This window comes from Herpailurus yagouaroundi, unplaced genomic scaffold (assembly GCF_014898765.1).
Source record: "Herpailurus yagouaroundi ecotype Mexico unplaced genomic scaffold, PumYag 213, whole genome shotgun sequence".
NCBI lineage: Eukaryota > Metazoa > Chordata > Mammalia > Carnivora > Felidae > Herpailurus > Herpailurus yagouaroundi.
This window is the reverse complement of record NW_024412444.1, coordinates 4,168,660-4,193,266: the sequence shown is the minus strand read 5'-3', so window position 1 is coordinate 4,193,266 and position 24,607 is coordinate 4,168,660. Positions and strand designations below refer to the sequence as shown.

The 24,607-nt window shown below is 44.0% G+C and overlaps 1 long non-coding RNA gene across 1 annotated transcript in view; it reads right to left on the bottom strand.

Moving 5' to 3' along the window:
- Nucleotides 1-2,016: 2,016 nt before the first annotated feature.
- The window catches only part of LOC121016757 (uncharacterized), a 232,014-nt gene continuing 209,423 nt past the window's right edge, over nucleotides 2,017-24,607 (bottom strand). Inside the window, exon 6 of the long non-coding RNA XR_005784432.1 lies at nucleotides 2,017-2,255. This is a non-coding gene — a long non-coding RNA (uncharacterized LOC121016757). The remainder of the gene's footprint in view (nucleotides 2,256-24,607) is intronic.

The window sequence follows — 24,607 nt, the reverse complement described above, 5'->3', positions numbered from 1 at the left end:
ACTCCTGTCCTCTAAATGATATCAATTTAATATGTATCTTATTTTCTTGGGCTATTTTTATCTTTCTCACTTACTAAGCAACCATAGGGTATGTTTGAGGATCTACGGAACCCATGTGAGACATCATCCTTGCTCTCTCGGAGTTTACTTGCTAAAAAGACAAGAGGTACTTGAAAAGGTAAATCTTTTGGAATGAGGATTATTTGTGTTGCTAAAATTTGTGCGGGGAAAGAAGGCAAGTTCACTCACTCTTCTCTTTATGTTTCCCTCACTGGGTGGTGGCTTTAATAAGATAAGCATACTTAAATGGTTATTTTCTTGTGCTTTCAAGTGGGGGTTGAGTCTTTGAGTGGAGTGAGCAGAATACAGAGATGATTGCACACTGAGATAGTCTGGGAAGTCGAGAATCATTTAAACAGTAATATAATTTGTTAAGTACCTCCTGGGGCCTAGGCTCTTTGCTAGATGTTTTCACACTTAACCCACACCATAAGGATGCGGTATTACCTCTATTCCACTTCTGTGGTCGGTGAAGCTTAGAAATGCTTAGTAACACGCGCAAAGTAAAGGAAGCAAAGCCCAGTGTAAACCCAGGAGGGTCTGGGTTTTTTGTTGTTGTTGTTGTTTTGTTTTGATATCAGTCCTTAGCTCAAGTCAAGAATAGGTAATGCCTTAAAATGCAGATGTCTGTTCCTCTTGAATACCTTCCCTTATCCTTTCTTCAATGGGTACAATTCTAATGATTAATGTGCAACGCTGAGACCCTACCCAGCTCACTTCTGTCTGTGTCGGACGTTGCTTAATTAATCACAGGGCTTTTGTCCACAGAAACTGGACTTCACTTCCGAATCCTTCTGAACACAGCATCCCAAAGCAGTCAAGCTCAACCAACTGACCAAAATTAATACTAAAAATCTGTTTGATGTGTCTCCCATGACACCCTGCTAATGACTTTACTAATAGCACATATAAGACTATGTTTAAATGATTCGCTTCCCTTTTAGTTTTAATCGTAAGGCTTCGGTGACAGGACCATTCATCTTCCCAAATCTAGCCCCTGTCCACAGTCTGCCACATAACACAATAGGCACCAGGTAGAAGTTTTGTGGGATCCAATGTAAGAAAATACTTTCTGTTTAAACCTCTAGGACTACTAGGGGTGCCTGGGTGGCTCAGTCCGTTGAGCGTCCGACTTCAGCTCAGGTCATGATCTCGTGGTTCGTGAGTTCGAGCCCCGCATCGGGCTCTGTGCTAACAGCTCGGAGCCTGGAGCCTGCTTCAGATTCTGTGTCTCCCTCTATCTCAGGCCCTTCCCCCCTCTCTCTCTGTCTTTCTCTCTGTCTCTGTCTCTGTCTCTCTCTCTCTCAAAAATAAATAAACATTAAAAAAAAAAAAACCTCTAGGACTACCAAAATGCTGAACATGTTATTGGCTAATAATTAGAATTGCTAACATTTATCAAGAATTTATTATTTGCCACAGATGGAACTAAGTACTTCACATATATTAATTTTTAAATAGTGTTTAAACAAGGATTCCATGAGATAGTTACATTATCCCCATTTTATAAATAGTGATACTCCAGGTCAGAGGGCTTAAATGATTTGCACAAGGTCACAGGCCCAAACCCACGTGTTCTGACCCCCAAACCATACTCTTAACCACTACACTGGTTACATCAAAAGCCCATATAGGATATAATTTTCCATCATACTCTTAACCACTACACTGGTTACAGCAAAAGCCCATATAGGATATAATTTTCCATCTCATGGCATATTTATATAACTGTATTGCTGCCCATTACTGGCCTTCCAGAACTCAGCCAGGTGGTCCCTGAGCTTTATTTCAAAATTTTGCCAGAAAATGAACATCTTTCCCCGCTCTTCATTGGGTTCCTCCCGCTAAAACAACAACAATCCCCCCAAACTTGTGAATTAACCAATGAGAAATAGATTAAGGTCCCGGAGAAGCCTCTCCCCCCTTTTCCAGTTCCTTATCCCCAGAACCATTTTCAGGTCTACTCTGTGCTGGCCACCGTGGCAGGTGCCATAGGGTACAAAGTTGAATAAGACTTGCTTCCCCACATGAGCATACTCACAGTCTAGTACAGAAGCAGCTGCATAATCACCATGGGCTGTTATTCAGAAAGGCAGGGAATGCTCTGGGTGCATGAGGAAGAGCCACTCCGCTTTGCCTGAGAATCTTGGATGGTGGCAGAGAATCATCCGGGACGCAAAGGAAGGAAGGGCACGCTGCAGAAAGAATATACACAACATTGTGTTTCAGAGTCTAAATCCAGGCATTCCAGGGACATAACTGTCGATTTCAAGTCTCCGGTAGGTCCCTCCTGTCCCTGGCAACATGATTTGGGATCTTGTAAATCGAACTCCAGTAGATGTGCCCTGGAGCTCTAGAGTTCCCGGCATTGAGGCGACCTCTGTACATATGTTTCCTACACCAACACATGGAAATATTCTTCGATTTATTTAGTATTTCAGTGCGGTGGTTGATCATGGTGGTTGAAGGGTTATCACGAGTTTTTGAGGATTTTCGTGCACCTTTTACATACCCTGAGGGTCCACCTTCTGAAATCAATGAACGCCTCATGAGCATATTCTTCCAGAACTGAGACCTTCAAAAAGAGGCACATAAGTTTCCCAATTTCCTATGAAAGACATTATTCAAGTGTCCTCAAGTGACAGATGGTCTAATAATTTGCAAATACGTGCTCCTCACACTCTGAGGTCAGCTCTGTTTTACTTAAGAGCTTTCACTCACACGAGTACCATCTGGAGCCCACATCCTCTATCTTGGGCTTCAAATAAATCCTGATTTACCTCAGAAATATTTGCCAAGAGTCTGCTTGCTAGAAAAATTACCAGTTTCTCTTCTTTGAGGACTGCCTTTGCAGTATATGAAACCTACCTGGTAGGCGTCCATTGGAATACTCTTTAAAATGCTACAAGAAGATACCTGTCGAGACAAAGATTTGGGGAACTGAAGCTAAATCTTCTTTTTCTTTTTCTTTTTGGTATGTGTGGCGGGGGGTAGTCTGCCAAGATTAAATCATTTTCTTTTAGCTGAAGCATCCTAATCCAAATGAAAGCTGCATGTGCTACATCATCATCCCGAATGAATACTGCTGAGGTTTCTTTGCCAAGCATCTTTTCAGCTAGCAGAATTTGTAAGTCTGGGGCACATTTTGATCCGATGATGTTATGTACGTAGAAGAATGAATGAGTGCTTGAGGATGAACTTCAAACCGTGAAGGAATCATGTGCTATTGTGTTCTTTGAAAAACCTGAAGAATGCTTTTGTGGGGTCCACCCCCTAGTATGCTGGTGGAACGTTTGTGGCTAACACCTGGCAAAGGGAACCTGGGGGCTGGTGCTGAGGTCTTCTCTCCGGGACAAAAACCAAGGTGCATATAAGATTTTAATCAATAATTCCAAGGTGTCATCCCAGCCCAGGCCTGGGTCCACAGCACTCTGGAAAATGCCTTAAGCGTTGGAGCTAAACCACTGAGAAAGGCAAGGAAGCTCATCTAGCTACTCTATTTTTGTGCCAGTCATTAAACCCACAGACGCTCTGAGCACTGGCCAGCTTGCCGGGACTGGAAATGGACCACTCCTGTCCTTTCACACTGACTTCCGCCTGAGAGCAGGAAGGCATCCCTTTCCTCTCCAGAGTGGACCCGGATGCAGCAGATTCAACTGGTTTTAACTTTTTTTCAAACTTGATTAATAGTCATTTGAGTCAATTCCGGGTAGGAGGTCGGTCCTGCACACATAATTTTTTTTTTTTTTTGGTATATAGGGAAGTGAGTAATTCTTAAGTTTTAGGGCAGGAAGAAAATCTGGAACTTTACCAAGTTTATTACATTTGGGGGGAACAATTATAAAAGGCTTTTTAAAATAAATTTAGGAAATCACCCATAATTCCATTATCTAACAATAGTGTTTTTGCCACTTCCATGTTTAAAAATCTAGTCTTTTCAATATTAAAACTATAAAAATGGGATGATGGCACCTAATATTTTGCAGAATACATTTCATTATTAAAAACTTTTGATCATTTTTTGATACCCATAATTCCTAAATATATTCAAAAAGTTGACATGCAGCGTCACCTAGTAATCCACAGAACCCTCTTTGGAAACGCTGTAAAAAATCAAACCAGAAAATATCTCAAGAAAGTTAACAGAGAAGGCTCTAGTAAGAAAAAAACTGGGTTTGAATCCCAGTTCTCCCACTAACCAGCCAAAGAAGCATGAACAATGCATAAATAATTCAAGTCATAACCCTTTAGTGACCACCTGCTATGTGACAGGGACTTTGTGAAGGGTCTTGCCTGTGTTAATTTCACTTGATCCCGGAACCCCATATGGATAGTGGTATTAGTATTCCTACTTTGCGGATGAGGATATAGAGGCTAAGGAATGTTTCCTGCATAAGATCACAAAGCGAATCAACACGAACTTGATCTGGCCTGTGTCCACTCCACCAGACTGAGTTTCCCTGATGCTCCTCCTCTGACTCTTGGAGACCTGGTCCACACCCCACCTCCTTCCCCACCGCTGTTAGTTCCCCTAACACTGGGCTATTTCTCACTCCCAGCCTTAGCACCAACTCTAACACTCAACCCTCCCCTTCACCCTTTATGTTTCCCTCTCCATGCCACTTGCTCCAGGAAGCTTTCCTGATACTTCGTTATACACTCTCTTCATTATATATTCTCTTCATTCATAGGCACATGTTCATTAAGAACACTTATGGGGGTTAATTCTTTTGGTAACTATGAGTTCACCTTCCATCTCCCCTGCTAGACTGAGGCTCCAAGGTGCCCTCACATCTGTATTATTTACCCCCACAATGTGAGTAAGTGACTCATCCTGAAGTCTTTAACTGGCAAGGTGGTCAGTTCCTATCAACTCTTTTCTAAACCCGTGGCTTTCAGCATGACAAAAGAAAAGTATAAATGATGAAAGAAACTGCTCAGTTAACTTGCAGGACTTTGGGTGAGTAACCTTGAGACGCTGGGGGTTTTGAAAGCCGGGTCCATCCTCTGTTTCTTTTTGAACAGAAGCTCGAATCTGCATACACCGTTTTTGCCGAGAGAGAACATGAATGGCTATGGAGGAAGTGCATTTACACTGCTTTCTCAGCCACATGAAGCTTTAAGCCCACGGAACTGTCACAAAACAAAAATTTGATCGCGGCCACCGAGCTTCTCCCACTATAATTAAGACTGGAATAAGAGGTCCTAGAGTGGTGGTGCTAAGGCTCAATTTCTCCTGTGAGGGGCACCCCTGCCTCAGTTTCCATGGCCAAACAAATAAAGGAAATGCTGCATCAAAACTTGTCTTGAAAATTCACAGGGCACGTTAGCACATTAGTCAGACTGGGAGGTCCTGTGGGGAGAAAAAAAACAAAACAAAACAAAAGAACTATGTAACTTTGTTCAGTTCCTGAGTTTATTTGGCCATGTTTAGTCATAGAATGCTGCCTTGGATTAGACTATGCCAGAAGCAGACCCTGAGATAAGGATTTAAGCGCAAGAAGGTTTATTTGGGAGGTGAATTTGTATAAAGCACCAGAAGGGGAGAAAGGGAGTGAGACTGGGGAGGGAACGAGGCCGATGCAGGGTGCGTGAATGAGCAAGTTTACCCCTGTAGGCAACTCAAAGGCAGCCTCGCTGGGGACCCATGGAAGAGGCTCAAAAAGGTGACCCGTCTCAGCAGTGAGGAAACTGGATTTTATTCACCCACTCTCATCAGTCGTACACCGAGGGCTGCTTTGGGGGCCACTAGCTTCCTGCATGGTAGCGGGAGCATGATGTCAGGCAAAGAGTAGCAGGTGTTTACAACAGAGCCCTGGGTGACATGCACAGGGACTGTGAGGGCTGAGGGGAGGTGGGTGGGACCATGTCCGCTGCACCAGTGTCCCTCTCCGCCTTTTCTTTTTTCACACAGGACACCCATTCACACCTGGTGGACGTGGTAGGTGAGGACCAAAATGTGGAAAACAAAATTCCAAAATTTGAAATTCAAGCAGTTCGATGAGTTCCCAGAAGCTATCCTGCAGCTGAGCACACGGAGTGAATGCTATGCTGTAGTTTGCAAAACCCCAAAGGAAATTCCTGTGAATGCCACCAAACACCAAACATATAAATCTCGAGGCTCAGCAGAAATAGCCTTGGAAAATCGCAACTTATGGGATGCTACATCAAAAAGCCTTCTAGGGATCCAAACTTAGAATGGGGTTCTAACCCAGGCTGTCTGTGAAAGTGAAAAACCCTATTTCCCACAGCCAAGAGCACCTCGTCCTACCGATGTATGGTGACAGCAGGCTACGTCCACAAGCTAGGGCTTGTCATGTAGAGATACAGACAAAGCCGGAGAGCTCCGGGGAACCCCACTCTTATGGACTGTCTTACAGTCAAGCCAAGTCAGACAATATAATATCAAGAAACCAATAGAGAAAATAGCCATCGATGGTGGTACAGACTATGAAGGCATTAAAATGGATAATGGGAGAAAGGGCAGCTGAGGGGAGAATCACTTTAGGCCGAGTGATCTGGAATGGCATCCTTAAGGAGGTAAAATACGACCTGTCACCTCCTTGCTTCAGTGGGAGAGAAAGAGGGGGTTTTAGGGGGATGAAATAGCAAGCTCAAAAGCCCCGAGGTGGGAATATGATTGGAGTATTTCAGGACTCAAAACAGGGGCCTGGAGTATCCTGAGGGAAGGGTAGAGTGCTAACAGTAAGGTTGACAAGGAAGGCTACAGTTGTAGTGTTGTGAGTAGAAATTTGGTGTATTTTCCCATCCTTTTCATTGTTCTTAAGGAAAAAAAAAAAAAAAAACTCTCCAAAAGCATCAGGGAACATTTGCTGAGGACCAAATGATGCTCCCATGGTCTAGATCCAATTCTATCTCCAGGCAGCCATCTTTTTTTTTTTTTTTGAGACAGAGCACCAACTGGGGACAGGGGTGGAGGGGTGGAGAGGTGGAGAGAGAGAGAGAAAGAGAGAGAGAGAGAGAGAGAGAGAGAGAGCAAGCACATCCCAAACAGTATCCACACTCAGTGCAGAGCCCAACACAGGGCGCAATCCCACGACCCTGGGATCATGAACTCAGCCGAAATCAAGAGTTGGGCGCTCAACTGACTGAGCCACTCAGGTGTCCCCAGACAGCCATATCAATAATCTCATCTCGTTCTTCAGCATCTCCCACCAAGATCTCAAGTGGCCTCAGAGATTAAAACCTGACTCTAAAAGCTGAATGCTGACCTACCCTTCAAAAGTCTTACAGCCCAGTCCCAAAAAAGCAATAATGCAAAGAAACAGGGCACAGTGTTGCTAGGACTCACTTTTTGCTGGAAAGATGTCTGCTGAGTATACACCATCTGATCTCACCAATGGCTTCAACCGAACCTTCGAGGCATACCCCAGGGCTGTCCCTTCCGGATTGCCATTCACTGACTCTACAGGAAGGATCCCCAGTGGCACAGTCACAAGACTCCCTCAGGCTGTCCCCTGAGGATGCTATCGGATAGGCTGTCTCAGGAGTGCACTTGGCCTTGTATGGCAAGAGAAGGTTGCTTCTTCACCCTCTGGCAAAGCCTAGGCCAGGAGATGAGGGGAAAGAAGAGGCTAGGTCTTGGCTTTTAGGGACAGGGACATCACAACAGAGGGCTCTGTCATCCTGCAAGAGCCTGGACAAACCTCAATTTTCTTTCCCTGGCAGTTACTGGGCACCTGATGTATGCGGAGCAGGGCGCTCCTGCAGAAGTGAGTCAAGCACAGACCCTGCCCTCAAGGTGTTTGTTATCCTGTAAAGAAAGAAACACTGGCCACTCCTGGTAGTAGCATGCAGAATGGAATCAGGGTCCAAAGGGACATTCGCACAGAGAACTTCAGGACAGTCAGGGGAAGGGAAATCCATAAGCTCCCTGGCTTTCTTTGGCTTTGATGGCAGTTAACTGGGCTGACCAGGTATATGTAGGACTTTATGGCTCCCTTGTCACACTGATGAGTCAGGCTTTTTGGGGCTGAGGATGAGGCGACACTATGTCAGGCAACGGAGCACTATTGTCCAGAGACACGGGGAAGTGAGCAGGAGGAAAACAGCTCATGGAGACCTGGAACAATGTCCCCTGTTCCTCATAATGAGAGCCACTCTGAAATGTCTTCTCAGAAGAGAGTTCTCTCTCCCACTCTCACTACCCCCACCTTTTGCTTCTGCTGTTGCCCCTACATCTGGGTCCTCTCAAGATCTTTTTAACAGGCTCCTAGACCGACAGTCTGTTGGGTGTGAAGGTTACACTTAACCTTGGGCAGGTTGCTTCATCTCTATGTGCCTCGGTTTCCTCATCTGTAACAGGTGGATATTAACAGTACCTACCTCAAATGGAATCTGTGAGGGTTAAATGAATTAATACACAGAGACAGAATGGTGCTGTCTCTGTCGTCAGGCTAAGGTGCTTATCTCTGGTTCCCTAACTGTGGCCAGGGTAACACGCTCTCGTGGATGAAATGGCTATTTACCAGTTACATTTACTTGGAAGGCAGCTGGGGATGTTAGACGTGTTAAGGTTTCCTGGATGCTTAGAACCTCTTAGATTCCTCTCTTCTATATCACAGTATATTTCAAAACAAATTTTAAAACTTAAATGCTATCAGAAACGAATACAGGATCATTAAAAACCAGTTAGGAAAAAAAAAAGAGTCTAGCAAAAAGCAGATGAGCATCAGAGTAGAGGTGGAAGGAGTCACTCTCCTGATGCTACAGTAATCCTCCTAATTCCATGTGGTCTGCATGGAGCTGACCCCACTGCAGGGGTGGGCCCATGGACCAGGCTGTCTCTCCCTTAGGACTTCTGCTGCACCTGGTGAATGATGCTCTTTTCTCCCGGGACCTTTAAGAGATAAGGTTGAATATGTTGAAGATTCTGACGGTGAAGAATAGAGAAGCTTTCTGGATGAAAAGAAAGAAGGGTGGGAAATGAAAGATCTCCAATGACAGTTTGAGGACCTGTGTCCAGTGGGGCCCCAAATGATAACTTCTATTTATTGGCCAAAAAGTTATATGAGCGAATATGTTTCTTTCATATATGTTTTTCACTTCAACTTGTTTTGGCTGAGATTCTGTTACTTGTCAATGAAATAATTTTGACCAACCATCCAGAAATAACCACATTTGCACTTGTGTATATTTCCTTCCAGTCTTTTTTTTTTTCCCTCGCTCAATCTCTCTGCATAGTTTTTTTTTTTTTTAAATGGAAGTGGATCTTGATCTACAAATTTTAGTATTTTTTTTTCCTTCCTGATCCTGTTATAAAATTTAGTGCCTTTGATTAGCATCTAAGTCTTTTGGGGAGAGGGCAGAAGAATTTCTGCTGCCCCCACCCTTCCCTGTCACCCTTCTGATCCCTGGAAGGTATTTCAGAGGCCAAGGGGCTATCCCGTGACATCCACAGATTGGCAGTTCCTTCCACGCTCAGTTCTATACCGCTGAGCTGGAGACCATCAGCTTTGATAGAAACTTTGGCCTTAGGTCAGCTTGGACTCCTGCCTGGTCTTTCAAAGCACTTTCCTTTTAAAGCCTCCAAACCCAGCATTTTCCATAAACATCTTGCTGCTTTTTTTTTTTTTTTTTAAGTGGAGAGAAATTCAAGGGTGAGCATATTGTATATTAATGGTGGTCTAGAGACATGCAACATGGACAGGAGTTTCAGGAATCCAAGAAGGGATGCACAGCATGCATTTGACTGGCAAGCAACCATTCGGAGGATAATTAAAAATTGAAAATGCTGTAATCACATGGTAGGAATTATACCTGCGATTCCTAAAGAAAATCTGAGGTGAAGCAGCCTTTGCTTTATAATTAGCATGATGAAATAATACAGGCTACAGAACATTTGTTAGCAATTATGGCTCGTTTGCTCTGCTTATAGCTCAAAAGCAACAGCAACGTTTGTTTTGCTAATCTCTCCTCCGGATTTGTGAATTATTTGTTTTTATTATCTTAAAGATAAACTGGAAAGAAAAATCCAACGCAGGGGGAATTTTTATAAGACAGAACACTCGAGTTGTCTTTGGATGTGGACACCACACTTAATTTAATAAAAACCAAAGCAGACCATGTTGGAAGCTCTAACGGAGGAATGTGTTTATAATGAGGGAAGTGCCACAGGTCAGAAAACAAACATGGGCTTTGAAACTGTGGATAATGGTCATACCCGTGATTCCTTATTCTGCCGGGTGATTCTGAACAAGTCATATCACCTTCCTGGATTCTGACTGCCCTCCTCTGCCTAGTGATAGCAATCATACCTGCCCATCTCAGAGGCTATGAAGAATGCAGGAGATAGCATGCTTTTGATTATGAAGAGTGCTTTTATAAATCCAAAATGATAACACTATTATAGTGTTCCGATACTGTTCTCTAGAACTTACAGAGGGCTCGCACATCTAACAGATGCTGCTGTTATAAATCCTACCCTTCTTCCCCACCTTGTAGATCACAGATGTCAGCTACTTGAGTAGAGATACTGTTTGAGGGTCAGACAGTCAGGGATTTTAACCTCAGCGTGGGCTGTGTGACCTTAGGCAAGTTAGTGATCTCTCCGGTCTTGGAAACATCCTGTGTGCGGTGGAGATAAAGAAACACGTGCCTAAGGGTGCCTGGGTGGCTCAGTCGGTTAAGCGTCTGACTTTGGGTCAGGTCATGATCTCGCGGTTCATGAGTATGAGCCCCACATCCGCCTCTGTGTTGACAGCTTGGAACCTGGAGCCTGCTTCGGATTCTGTGCCTCCCTCGTTCTCTGCCCCTCCCAGACTCACAGTCTGTCTCTTTCTCTCTCTCCCTCTCTGTCTCTCTTTCAAAAATAAATAAACATTAAAAGAAAAATTAAAAGAAAGAAAGAAAGAAAGAAAGAAAGAAAGAAAGAAAGAAAGAAAGAAAGAAAGAAAGAAACACCTGCCTAACTACCTGAAACCTTTCTGGTAGATAGCAGGTACACATAACTAATTACGGTAAGCAGTAACACTCAAGTATTAGGGTCAAATAGGCTGATAAATGGGTACAGCAAAATTATAACAACATCATAACAGCTGTCATGTTTTGACCACCTTCTCTGCCTTGAGTGCCCTTCTAAAACTTTCACATGTATTAACTAAATGATGCTCACAGCGCTTCTATGATGAAAGGACTGTCATTCTCAATTTATAGATGAGTAAACTGAGGCACGCAGGGATGAAATGTCTTACCCAAGACCATCCAGCTAATAAGTGGCCCAGCTGGGATATGGCGCAGGAAGTCTGGTCCCAGAGTCTGCACCTGTAACTTTCATACTGCACTGTCTCTCTAATTGCTAACATTTATTGAGTGCTTACTATGTGAACGTTGTTCTACCACTTTTCTAAGTGGGTTGCAATGATTAACTCCTAATATTCTGAGCAAGCCTTTATTAGAGTTATTGTTTAGTTTTCAAAAAATGACGCCTAGTTAAATTTGATTCTCAGATAAATGACAAATAGTTTTTATTATAAGTATGGCCCAGGAAATATTTGGGAGGTACTTATACTAAGAAAATATTGTTTACCTGAAATTAAAATTAAAATGTAACTGGGAATTCAATATTTTATCTGGCAGTCCTACCTGGGGTAGGTGGAAACTAATCTAGTTCCTTGTGTTGAGCAGACTTCAGGAAACAGTAATTTCTACCATTATTGGTATTTTCAGGTTATTCTGACATCTGTTTAAATTGTTCCCCTAGCCAACTAAAATGAGAAGCTATATGCATACAAAGAGTAATAATTATGATATACTAATAAAACCTTAAAATAATGGTGCCTCTGTAACTTGTAGAAACTATCCAAGTGGAGTTTCATGACAATCCTGTAAATATTATCTCTATTTAATAATGAGAAAATGGAGTCTCAGAGCTATTAAATAATTTGCCAATAATTATTGGCACACAAATAAAAAAGCTAAACACAACATTACACTGTGGTTCCTAGGATATGAGAGCCGTGCCATTGTATCTCAGGGTTTATAATGACGAAAGTTAGTGGGAGTTTGGATTCTAGCCCCAATTTCCATTAATGGCAGGACACAGCTAAAAACTCAAGGCACAGTCAGCTCTATAAAACGAGTCAGCAGCAAAAGAAAAGGCAGATGGAAAAAAATAACATCTTCAAAATCACTATTAAATGGTCCAAAAGATCATCTCACGTACTTTTTCCTTGCCCCTAGTGAGATTTCTACGGTGCCACAACCCTCAGGGATATGTCTGGAGAGTATCCATTTATTTTGAAGTTTTAATGTTCCAGGTGCTTTGATAAGAACTTTACTACCCCCTCAAGTAACCAAGAGGTAAAATTCTCATTGCATACATGGAAAAACCGACATTCTGGAAATTGTCATCTGCAAAAGGTTTAGCTTCTGGCTGAAAAGTAACAGAGCTGAGCCTGCACCCCAGTCTTATATGACTTCACAACCTCTTCTTCTGAAAGATACATGATACACGTGCTGCCATGAACTATCCCATGGCCACTGCAGACATTACTAGTCGATCACGGTGTTCTTTCTCTTTGAGCCTGGAAATGACCACAGAATCCTTCTACTAACATTACTCTGGGCAGCCACTACAGGTCAACGGCAGCAGACGTTCAATGTTATGCCTAGTAGCCACCGCTGCAACACCTCCTTCTGACGCACACCTCCGTCTTAATGGTTACGGTGAAACAAGAGTCAACTCTGCCCGCTACGTGATGGATGCTACCTTAAGGAGACTGTTTGGTAACTTCCAGAAATGGAATTCGACTGAGATGTGATGGTTCAGAGGATGCAGTCCAACCGCTACTTATAGAGAGAGAGAGGATACCATGTGAAGAGCCTGGGGCTCTCTGCCACCAAGCCAGTTGTGAAGCCACCATTTCCAAAGTCTTGATGCTGCTGTGATGGTCTGTTGCTTTCCACAGGAGGAAAACTGCGCTCTACTCCTGCCAAGAAGGAAGTTTAAAACCCCACCTCCTCTCTGAGGAGTTAGATTTCACTCTCAGACAGCATGCTCTCACAGGCTAGTGACTGGTTTGAAGCTGAGAGTGCCCTCGGATTGTGACATGGTACAGATTGAGGAGGGAAACAGGCCACTCCCCTGGCTTCCCAGTCTAGAAACCAAGCCCACTTGGTTCACCTCTTTGTGCCCCCAGTTCCTCCCATTATCCCCCCCCCCCCACCCCCAGCCCACATATAATGATGCTTTTCTTCTTTCCGTTTCTTGGGGAAGGATTTAAGAGCTGTATGGACACACCCGATTCATTGTTAGTGAAAGTTCAGGAAGAGACCGTGAACCCAGTTAGGAATGAGCAGAATCAAAATGAGAGCAGGAGGGAAGGAAAAAGGGAACATTACCCTTGCAATATGCCTACTGGTAAGATACTACAACTCAGAGATCTCACGATTGGGACCCCCAAATTGTATTTAGGCCCCATCCTCCTCACCCTCATTGTTGTCAAAACCGGCACAGAGCAAGTTTATCAGGGGCAAAATACACCTCCAGCATAGGGAAAGTCTCTGCAGAGTCCACAAATAAAGCAAAGCCATGACAAGCTTGGAAAGGTGGCCCGAGGGTGTGGTACGTTGCAGGGGGCGCGCATGAGGGGAAAGGGAAACAAGTGAAGGTCTAGGGCAGGCAGCCCGCGCAGGGAGGCACCAAGCTTGAAGGGAATGTGTAACGTGCACCACTATGAAGAGTGAGAGAGAGGTAGATTGGTAAACCCTGACATGGGGAGTGACTAAGAGCTTAAACTCCGAAGCCCGGCTCTGAAGACTGAACACAGACTGAATCACCTCCTGCCAGCTCTGGGGCCTCAGACAAGTCACCTGTAATTTCTAGGACTCGATTTCCCAATCCGGCAACAGGAACATAAATAGCACTTGTCCGATGGTGCAGTTCTGAGAATCGTGGTGAGATCATTTGTATACAGTGCTCAGCACAGAGTCTGGTCCCTAAATAATTCAGCACATGTAAGTTGTCCCCATATCTAAATATGCCCACAATACATTATTCAGACTTTTTAAAGTTGTATAATACTATTTATTAAACTATCCCATTTCCCTAAAGCATTTTCTTTATACATGTAGATGTGCACAAAAGGAGAAAAAAAATAAAGCCTTGAAAGCTATGGACCAAACCCTGTTAACCGTGAGGACACGATGATTGTTTTTTTCTGCTTTATATATCGCTGTATCTTTTGGTATTTATCTGACCTAGAAGCATGTATGATTTTTATAAGAAAACACAGAGAAAACTGTTAAAAATACAAAGCAAAGGACTTCTGACCCTGAAGCTTGGGGTTTAATGTGAGTTCTAAAAGGGACCAAGGTGGCTACAGCAACCTCAACAAAGGAACAGATGTCCCCCGTCAAGGTAAGCCTTAGTCACGAGAGAGGACAAGCACTTGGCCAGAGTGTAAATGAAAAGGATGAAAGGACTTGGTGACGCAAAATGGGACAAAACGCACAGGCTGTGAGGCTGCAACACAACACCTAGTAGTTCCCACGCCAGCAGACGATGTGACCCACCCTCCGCCGTTTTTAATGGAGTAAGGTGCTTTGCGTCGTCTTCAGTGAAGGTAAAGTTTATTCCTCTGCCTACAGCTGTGTCCGGACTGCACGTGAGGTGGATGAAGTTTGGAAAAAGAGCATTGCATCTTGAAGAGAAATTGTAGAGCCTATTTGCCAAGTGAAGAAGGCTTTGTATGGCCACCTTTGACTGAACTACTCCGAGAACTTAAAAATAATTGTGGGGCACCTAGGTGGCTCAGTCGGTTTAGCCTCCAACTTTGGCTCAGGTCATGATCCTACGGTTCGTGGGTTTGAGCCGTGTCGGGCTCTGTGCTGACAGCTCAGAGCCTGGAGCCTGCTCCGGATTCTGTGTCTCCCTCTCTCTCTGACCCTCCCCTGCTCCCTCTCTGTCGGTCTCCCTCTCTAAAAAATAACGAAACATTAAACAAAATTAGGGGGGAGCACCTGCGGGGGGCTCAGCCGGTTAGGTGTCTGACTTTGGCTCTGGTCATGACCTCGCAGTTGGAGAGTTTGAGCCCCATGTCAGGCTCTGTGCTAGCAGCTCAGACTGGAGCCTGCTCTGGATTCTGGGTCTCCATCTGTCTCTGCCCCTCCCCTGCTCGCACTGTCTCTCTCTCTCAAAAATAAGTACACATTAAAAAAAATATAAAAAAAAAAAAACTTTTTTGAAAACAACTGTGAAAATATAAAGACAGGCCTGCTGATTGGATTGAGGTTTTTGGAACTGGCAATTAACGCAAGAAGCTGATTTTAATTGAACGGAGAGGTAATAAACATTTGATTGTATTACTCTAGCTGCAATCTATATTCCAAGTATGATTTTTCAGCCAATATCTCATGAGTGAAAACAACCTTCTTGCCTTTCTACCTTTTGGAGAAGGTGTTGACAAGGCACGAAGCATCTGAAATCACCTCCATTGTATTTCGGCTTCTGTCTGGGTCAACGAAACCACAGGCTTTGTGTTCTTAAATAACTCTGGGGTAGGAAGGTCCTCTTCCCAGGTGGCTCGTCCACACAGCTACAAGCTGGTGCTGGCAGAGGCCTCGGTTCCTTTCCACGCGTGCCTTTTCACGAGGCTACTCGTGAATCCTCTAGCACGGTGGCTGGATTTGGTCAAAGCAAGTTATCCAAGAGACTAAGGCAGGCGCTGCAATGCCTTTTATGACCTCCCCGCAAAGTCATAAGCTACTAGCCTTGGACGTTAGCTCAGGCCAGTCCTGATTCAGTATGGGAGGCAAATACGAAAAGGGGTAAATAAAAGGAGATGAGGAGTTTGGGGAGGAGGCATCTTTAAGAATGGCTTCCAGATGGCTTCCAATACATGGTGACAGTTTTTAGAACCCATCGGAAGCAATATTGAACAGAGATTGCAGAGGTTATCAAAGCCTGGGTTAAGGGCTGGAAGTTTTGAATAATCAAAAGATCCAACTGTGAGGCAGGAGATGAACAATTTGGCCTCTAAAGTGTACGTGAGCTCTAGTTCGGACCCATTTCCTAGTTACCTGTAAGCTTGAGACCCTCTACCCTAGAATTAAATGGACAGCAGTGAATAACTGGTTCCTTCAATAAAATATTTACTGAGGGTCTGCTATGTGTCAGACACAGAGCTAGGTCCTCTAGCTACCCCTGCCTAACAGTGCCAGCCCCAAGTATAAACACTTACCTGATAAATGCATTATGTTTTTTCACGAAAAATCATAGGATGCCATGGGGAGTGAAATGAGCCAGGCACCATCAAGGAAGTGATAGTAAACTCAGAAATGATGAGTAGGAAAGATCTAGAGGAGGGAGAACGAGGAGGGAGTTGTTGGTGGAGGGAACGGCATGTACGAAGGCCATGAGGTGGGAACATGATAAAGTACTATGAATCCTGAACTTCCTGGCCTACACTCAGGAAGTTACTGATAACTGATTCATTCGACTCACTGCTTGGTTACTGGGAGGAAAGTCTTCATCATTTAATACCAAATTATTTCTTCTTTCAGTTCTAGATAAAGATACGTAAGCTGTTTTCCGGATGCCCAAAGCACTGAGGCAACGTTGTGAGGCACATATTAGGAGGAGATAACTGCTCTTCTAGCTTACAGAATAGGAAAAAAATATACCGGAATTAGCAAAGAAAACATAACTGGGAATTTAATTGCTAAAGGCCCCGGTTCCTTCCAATGCCTGAAATTACAAATGAACAGCTTAAGAAATGAGTGAAGTGGGTATTTAAATCTCATGACCGCTGACATCATAGGCATCATTGAACACAGGCAAATCATTACAAAGGGACTCTCAGCTATTTGTATGGATGGTCAGGACCATCCCGCTTCTGGGCTCTGAAATGACCTCAGGTATAAAAAAAATCGTAAATGAACAAAAGCATAACCACGTCATGGTCCCTTTAAGATAAAACTGGCAGCGTTTCACTAGAAATTACTGACTGTTCCAGAAACGACATTCTGTGTTCTGCAGTAAGGAGGAGAGCTTTTTTGTGTGTGTTTTCTTCCCTCCCATTTGGTTACAACAATGAGTCACCATCACCTGCAAAGCTAGACATGTAGATTTGCTTCTGGTGCCAGAAAGGTAAGACATTAGTTGGCTGGGATTTAAAATCAGAAGGGTACAAATGTTTAATTTACCAGATTGAATTAAACATGAAAGCTTCCAGGAAGGGAAACATGCTCCCCATCCCCCATTCCCCACTTCTTTTTAAAAAAGTCTCTACTGGGGCGCCTGGGTGGCGCAGTTGGTTAAGCGTCCGACTTCAGCCAGGTCACGATCTCGCGGTCCGGGAGTTCGAGCCCCGCGTCAGGCTCTGGGCTGATGGCTCGGAGCCTGGAGCCTGTTTCCGATTCTGTGTCTCCCTCTCTCGCTGCCCCTCGCCCGTTCATGCTCTGTCTCTCTCTGTCCCCAAAATGAATAAACGTTGAAAAAAAAAATTTTTTTTAAAAAGTCTCTACTGATCTTCATTCCAAAGAGGCTACATACATTACAGAGCTAATTTTTAATGATTTGTGTAAAGCATCAATTTGCCCCAAATTAGAAAAACTGTGTAATGAGGACCGGTACAGATAGAACTCTCAAGTTTTATCTGACAAAACCACACCTCTGAAGGAAACTTATTTAAACGCGTTTATAGAAAGGCTGTCTCTTCTGCCCACCTATCTTTGGCCTCCATGAGGTACAAAAAGGTGAGGTAGTGGAAACATAAGCTCATACATTTCCTAAGAATATGATGATTGTGTACAATGTACAGCAGGCCTGAGTCGCCTCTTTTTTTTTTTAATTTTTTTTTTCAACGTTTATTTATTTTTGGGACAGAGAGAGACAGAGCATGAACGGGCGAGGGGCAGAGAGAGAGGGAGACACAGAATCGGAAACAGGCTCCAGGCTCTGAGCCATCAGCCCAGAGCCTGACGCGGGGCTCGAACTCCCGGACCGCGAGATCGTGACCTGGCTGAAGTCGGACGCTTAACCGACTGTGCCACCCAGGCGCCCCCTGAGTCGCCTCTTAAGACAACGTCTCTCCCCAGCCCTTTCCCCCCAAATGAGGTCTTCCCAGGCAAGAAACCTGACTCTTATTTTCATAATGCTTCAGGCATGCATAGCAAAGAGCAGCTCTTTCTGCCCCTGTACTTGAGACAAGACTCCTGCAGCTGAGCTGCGAAGTTAGGATTTCATCTCCGTGTCTTTGCGAAACTGAATAGTCAGAAAGAAAACAAGAGTCGACTCATTCTACACCTTTCCAAAAATAAAGGAAGGAGTGAATAATGAACGTGAGCATATACTTTTAAAAATATCTCCCTGGGAAGCTGACATAGAAACGGATATGTATGAATTTCAAGATATCCACTGGGTTCTCTGGGCACGGATGGGTTGCCTTATAACTAGCCCCAAGATCTCTTTCGTGTCTGCATATTCACCTCAAATTATGTTTCAAGTCCTCAAGGCTAATTTTCTTCTCAATTTTAATCAAATATATCCAAATGTGACTCCCACGACTAAGTGACAGTGGAAGGGTATACTTTTGGATGCTGGAGGTGGTGGTGAAGGACAATAAGCTGACAGCTTTATAACATAAAGCAGAAAAGGGGGGGTGTTGAACCCCAAATCAAGAGGAAGCATATTTTTTGAGTGTAAGAACTGAGTCTCTTACAAAAAAAAAAGGAGACATTGTGACTGTAAGTGGGATTTTTTTTTCCAGTTTCTCTAAAGGGATTTTTCAGGAGCACATTGTTCAACAGAAAGCATTACCTAGATGACACTGTCCAGACCAGAATTGTTTTTAATGCTATTTTCTGCACTGTTAATACTCAACAAATAAGCAGCCATATTCCAACAGTGATCAGTCAAGTACATTCATCGCTCTAGTATCTCTGCATTCATGGTGGCTTTCTTGAATGCAGATAGTCGTAATGGATAAAGGTAGACACTCTTAAAGAGCCATTCATGTCTGAGTCTCCTTATATATTTCCTTTATACTCTCCGCAAAAAGACTTCTATTCTCTTTTTACTTTTCTGTTAAAATTCTCTAATATCTTTGATATTCAGTACCAGCTTCTTCATCTTTACTTTTACAGAAATTTTTATAATTGCTCAAGTTCATTCCCCCAAAGAAGACAGGGGCATCCAGAAAGACGCCATGAACTTGCCATTTGGTCTACTAAACACATAGCCCTTCATCAAAAAAGAATCTCTTTTAATTTGGGAACTATCACTTCACCAGCTTTCGGTTCTGATGGGAATTAGTTTAACCCATCCACCTGCTGAAATGAGAAGCATGTGACCCAGCTGGACCAGTCATCCTGCCTCCTCTGTGTGACCGGCCAGATAAATCCACATATGACCAACGTCAGCCAGTAAGAGTCCTGTTGGGGGTTGACCCGTGGAGGCACCCCGTTGACTCTGATGAAGATGCACCTGGGAAGAAGCGAGCCTGGAAGCTTCCATCAAACCTGCCTCCGGGCATCGGAGGAAGCTGACTGAGGAAACGGAGCCCGTCCATACTCCAAAAGAAAGAACCGAGAAAGGGAGAGAGTAGACTTTGAGTCCTATCTCTGTCATTGTTCACGAAGCTGTTCCTTCAGATATGTGAGCAACCCATGATTCTAACTAATCACCCTCTGTAACTCCTCTGGTAGTTCAGGTTGGGTTTCTGTAACTTCCTGATGATGGTAGGTTCTAATAGTTGTAACAGCAGAAGCATCTTGCACAGTGGTGTGCACAAAATAGGTACCTAAAGTATGTGAGTAAATTAAAGGGCAGATATTTATTTATTTATTCATTCATTCATTTTAATATGTGAAATTTACCGTCAAATTGATTTCCATACAACACCCAGTGCTCATCCCAAAGGGCAGATTTTTTTTTGAAACAAATGAACTGTAGAAAGCAGAAGAGCGATTTCTAAATCGCACAACTATTTGAATTTTCTTGTTGTTATTGGCACTAATAGTGACATTGTGTCAGACCTACTGACATTTCAGGTGTTCCTGTGCGAAGTGATTAAAATAGACCAATGCCGTCCCGTGGAAATACAACTGGAGGCACACGTATAATTTTAAATCTTCTAGGAGTCACAGTTTAAAAACAAACAGGTGAAATTAATCATAATATACTACTTTATTTAGCCAAATATGTAAAAAAATGTGTAATTCCAACATATAATCAATATAAAAACTACTAATGGGATATTTTAATATTCTTTGTGTGTGTGTGTGTGTGTGTGTGTGTGTCCTAAGTCTTAAAAATCCGGTATGTCTTTTACACTTAGAGTATATTTCTATTTGGACTAGCCCCGGTTCAAGTGCGCAGTAGTAACACGTGGCTTGTGGCTACTAGAGTGGACAACTGCCTGGTTGTAATTCTTATTCTACCACCAACTAGTTCTATGACGTTCAGAAACCTATCTGCTTTATTTGGGCCTCAGTTTCTTCATCTGTAATATGGGGATAATGATAATCATCCCTTCATCATAGGATGGATAAAGAGAGCAAGGTAAGTAGGTTGGATGAAATTCCCGCCACACGGAGCTGTGTTCTAGTGGGGAGCATAGACAACTTACTGTTATAAATACAGGGAAACAGCAGAATGTCAGTGCCAGAAGACAAAAGGTTACAGAGAAGGCAAGTACCTCTTCGGGGGATGGAGAGAAAGAGGGTGCTGGGAGAGATGTATCAGAAGGGGCCTCTCCAGGAAGGGGATCGGTCACCTGAGAGCTCCATAGCGAAACACAGCCAGCCCCACCACCATCCAAGGTAGGAGGCCAGGACCTGTGTTCCAGGAGCCTCAACACTGTCTTGCAGAGAGACAACCCAGAAACAGGTCGCACAGAGAGGACTCCCGTACTGTAACCCACGTGCCTGCAGCCGGCACCCGGTCATGTTCTCAGTTTCAGTGGGATGAAATGCTGGCAACAGCCGCTTAGGGTCTCACAGGCGTTTCTTGGGCAGCTGCTACAACTGTGCCACGCGCCGTGAGAAAGAATTAAAGAGAGAAAACCCTATTGACAGAGGAGGTGTGAGCCTCGGTGGTATGAAAAAAAATCAGGACCAGGTAATCTCAGGCAACTCTGGGTTTGGAAAAGACTGGTACAGGTGCCATGGGGCAACCCCGACAGATCTTCCCCTTGAGTGTGGAGTTTCGGGACGGTCCTGAGCTTGTGAGGTCCTGCAGAGACATACTCTCTGGGCGTTGTGCCTCTTAACATTGCTGCTGCCGAGGGCCAAATTGTCCTGGCTCGGGGCTGGGCCCACTGCTGGCTGCCTTGTTTTTATTCCCGCAGCCTGTTTCTCTTTGAAAGCAAATTGCTCCCCAGGCTGTTTATGACATGTCTGAGGCAGCTGCTCTGGTAGCCTCTGGAGTGTTCCGGGTATGCCCTACAGGTAAGGGAGCTTAAGAAGGCTAGCTGCTTCTCACATCAACACGGGCTCCAGAAAAGGGTCTGTGCCAAGACCTTGCTCAGCACCTAATATACCTCAATTCCTTTCATCCTCCCTCAAACAATCCCGAGAGAGGTCTTACTACCTACATTTTGCAGCAAAGGAAACTGAGGCTCATAAAGGTTAAGTCATTTCCTCAAAACCACACAGCAATTAAGTTGTGACTCCAAACTCTTTGATATTTCCCCTGTTCTGGGCTAAATGGCAACAGTTTAGGCTGGAGAGAGGGGAAGTGCCGGGCAGGTCATGTGGTAACCTATGGGTCTTTCATAAGTAGGAAACTCAAGCAAGGGAAGAACTTGAACTTGATTCTACTCAGTCTCTGACTTCACACACCCAGGTCACCGTGTGTCGATTTCTCATTTTGTTCTCGAGTCAGCTCCAAAGACAACAGATAATGCGTAGAAAAGATGCACTTTAAGGGCATAGGGAGTGCATCGCTGGGAACGGAATCTAGAGAAAGGAAGAAGGAATTTGGATCGCTACTGCAAAGCCAGATGTTGAATTCATTAATAGATGCCTTTAGGAGCGTTTTTAGAAGCAAAGGATCATAAGATTGAGACCAAAATTCAGATGAGAAATAGAAAGCAAAAACAGATTGCATTATTCATCCTCCAAAGGTCATCCTTCCCACCTGCAGCAGCAAGTGCAGTTTAAATTTGGTTACGTCATGTGGGATCTATACATAGACCCACAGAAACCTTGAAACCTACTCTACCTCTTGTCATCCCCGCTTCCTGACGCTGCCTCCTTGTCAGATTCAGTGCTTTCTTTTTCCTTAACATCCTTGGTTATATTTGATCTCCCTGACACTCTTGTCACTCCCCCTCCTCATTCCTGTGTCCTCTCTTGCCACCTGTGAGATCGTATGTGCCACGGTTCTATTTACTGTATAACAAATAAGCCCCAAACCGAGGGGCTCAAAACAACGCACGCTTATTTCATGATTTTTGCGGGTCAGGAAGCCAGGCACAGCTTAACAAGGTCCTGTCTTTCGGGGTCTCTCTCAGGCCACAATCATGGTGGCAGAGGGAGCCCAAGACCTCCCCATGAGGGTACAATCTGCTTCCAAACTCATTCAGTGGTTGTTGGCAGGCGGATTGCCCATGGGTAGTTGGATTGAGGGCTTCGGTCGGCATTGGTCGACCATTGGAAGCAGCCCTCAGTTCCTTGCTAGGTGAGCATCTCCAGAGGGAACTTCATCAGAGCAAACAAGAGAGCAACAGCAAGCAGAAATCAGTCGTCTGTGATCCAATCCTGGAAGTGACATCTCATGACTTTTGCTGTATTCTAGTGGTGAGAAGGAGCTCAAGAGAGCCAGCCCTTGCTCAAGGGGAGGGGACTGCACAGGAGGTGGGGATGAACGGTGGCCATCTTATAAACCTGCCTATCACAAAAATCACGTGCAACATTTCTATTTGGTACCATACCTGATATATCTAAATGTCCAGTAAATGATGGCTGCGTTTGACATTACATTCTCCTGCTCTCCTAGCTCTTCCACTGCCCTGGAGCTCACCCCAAGAGGATGGAACAATTATTGTGGCATTAAATATAAGAAAACTTAAGCATCCATCCCCCACACCTCTCCACATACATACTTTTTCCCCGTTGGGAAGCCAGCTTAATCTTTCCAAAACCCAAATCTGATCATGTCCCTTCCTGCTTAAAACCCTTCAGGGGGTCCCCAACATCTTTAACATACCCTTATCATGGCTTTGGAGGCCCTAGATGTTAGACCCAGATGAACCCCTCCAATCTCGTTTGTCTCCACATCCCCTCTCTCCTTTTATGTTTCAGCCATACTTACCTTCTTTTAGCTCTACAAACATACAAGGATTTCTCTCCTCTCTCCCAGCCTGTGCTAAATATACTCTCTCACTTCAAGCCTTTGTACGCTAAGAAAAGGGGGGGGGGGAGTTCCTTATCTAGAACCTCCATGAGGGCAGAGATCATACCTATTAGATTATAAGCCCATCCTTAGGACCCAGCACAGGGTCTGGTGGCAGACAACAGCCACAGAGGAAAGACTGTGCCCCATGGAAGATGGAGGCAGAGTTTCAATTTGCCCTGACAGCACCCCACAGGCAGAGGGGCTATGGACCTGCCGCATCCAGGGTTTACTTTCCAGCACCTGCCTCTTCTACTCTACCTCATCCCAGGATGCCTTCTTGGAGAACAGAAAAAGGTGACATCATATCTTCCAGGCGCTGTGTTTCTAGGGCAGGGAAATACATGAAGACACATTTGTATCAAGTATTATATTGTGAATTCCTGACATACGTTTTTGAACGAATGAAGGACGTAAGGCATCCAAATACAAAGAACACGTGTCCATCTTGCAGACGACGTCAGCTAGCATTCATTACATACTTATGACATGTCCAGCAGCCTGCAAGGGGGTTCACAGGCAGCAACAGCAGCAATCCCTCCTTTATTGTTTACAGCACTGTGAGCAGACATAATTATTCCTGTTTCATGAACGAGGAAAATGAGGCTCAGGGAGGCACAGTTACTTGTCTGCCATCATGCAGATAAGAAGCAAGCTGAATTGGGACATGATAATGACAATGACAGCTGCTGTTAAGTAAACCTTTACCATAAGCCAAGCTTTCACCAGTACTTGATATGGGTCCTCTTACTTAATGCTCCCAGCAACCCATTAGAATGGGGACTACCTTTACCACTAAATTAGAAATGAAGAAACAGGCTCAGGAAATTTAAGAATGCTGCCTCTGATTACACAGCTCGAAAGAGGCTGCACTGGAATTTACTTTTTTCAGTGCATATTTTATTACAGTGATATTTTAACAGATAATTTCACTTCCAGATATGGAACATATTAGTATGTTAAGACAACAGGCTGAATACAGTAGCCAAGGTTAGCCCTTTTCCCGTAAGAAAAAATGGTGGTATAAATACTTAAGAAGCTCAAAATCATCACTTTAAGAAAAATGTATCTTACAGTGAGTTTTAGTTCTACTTGATAGGAAAACCAAATGAACTTAAAGCCGGACATCAATAGGCTACTCACCGGCATGTTATTCAAGAAAAGAAAAACATATTAATACATAAAAAT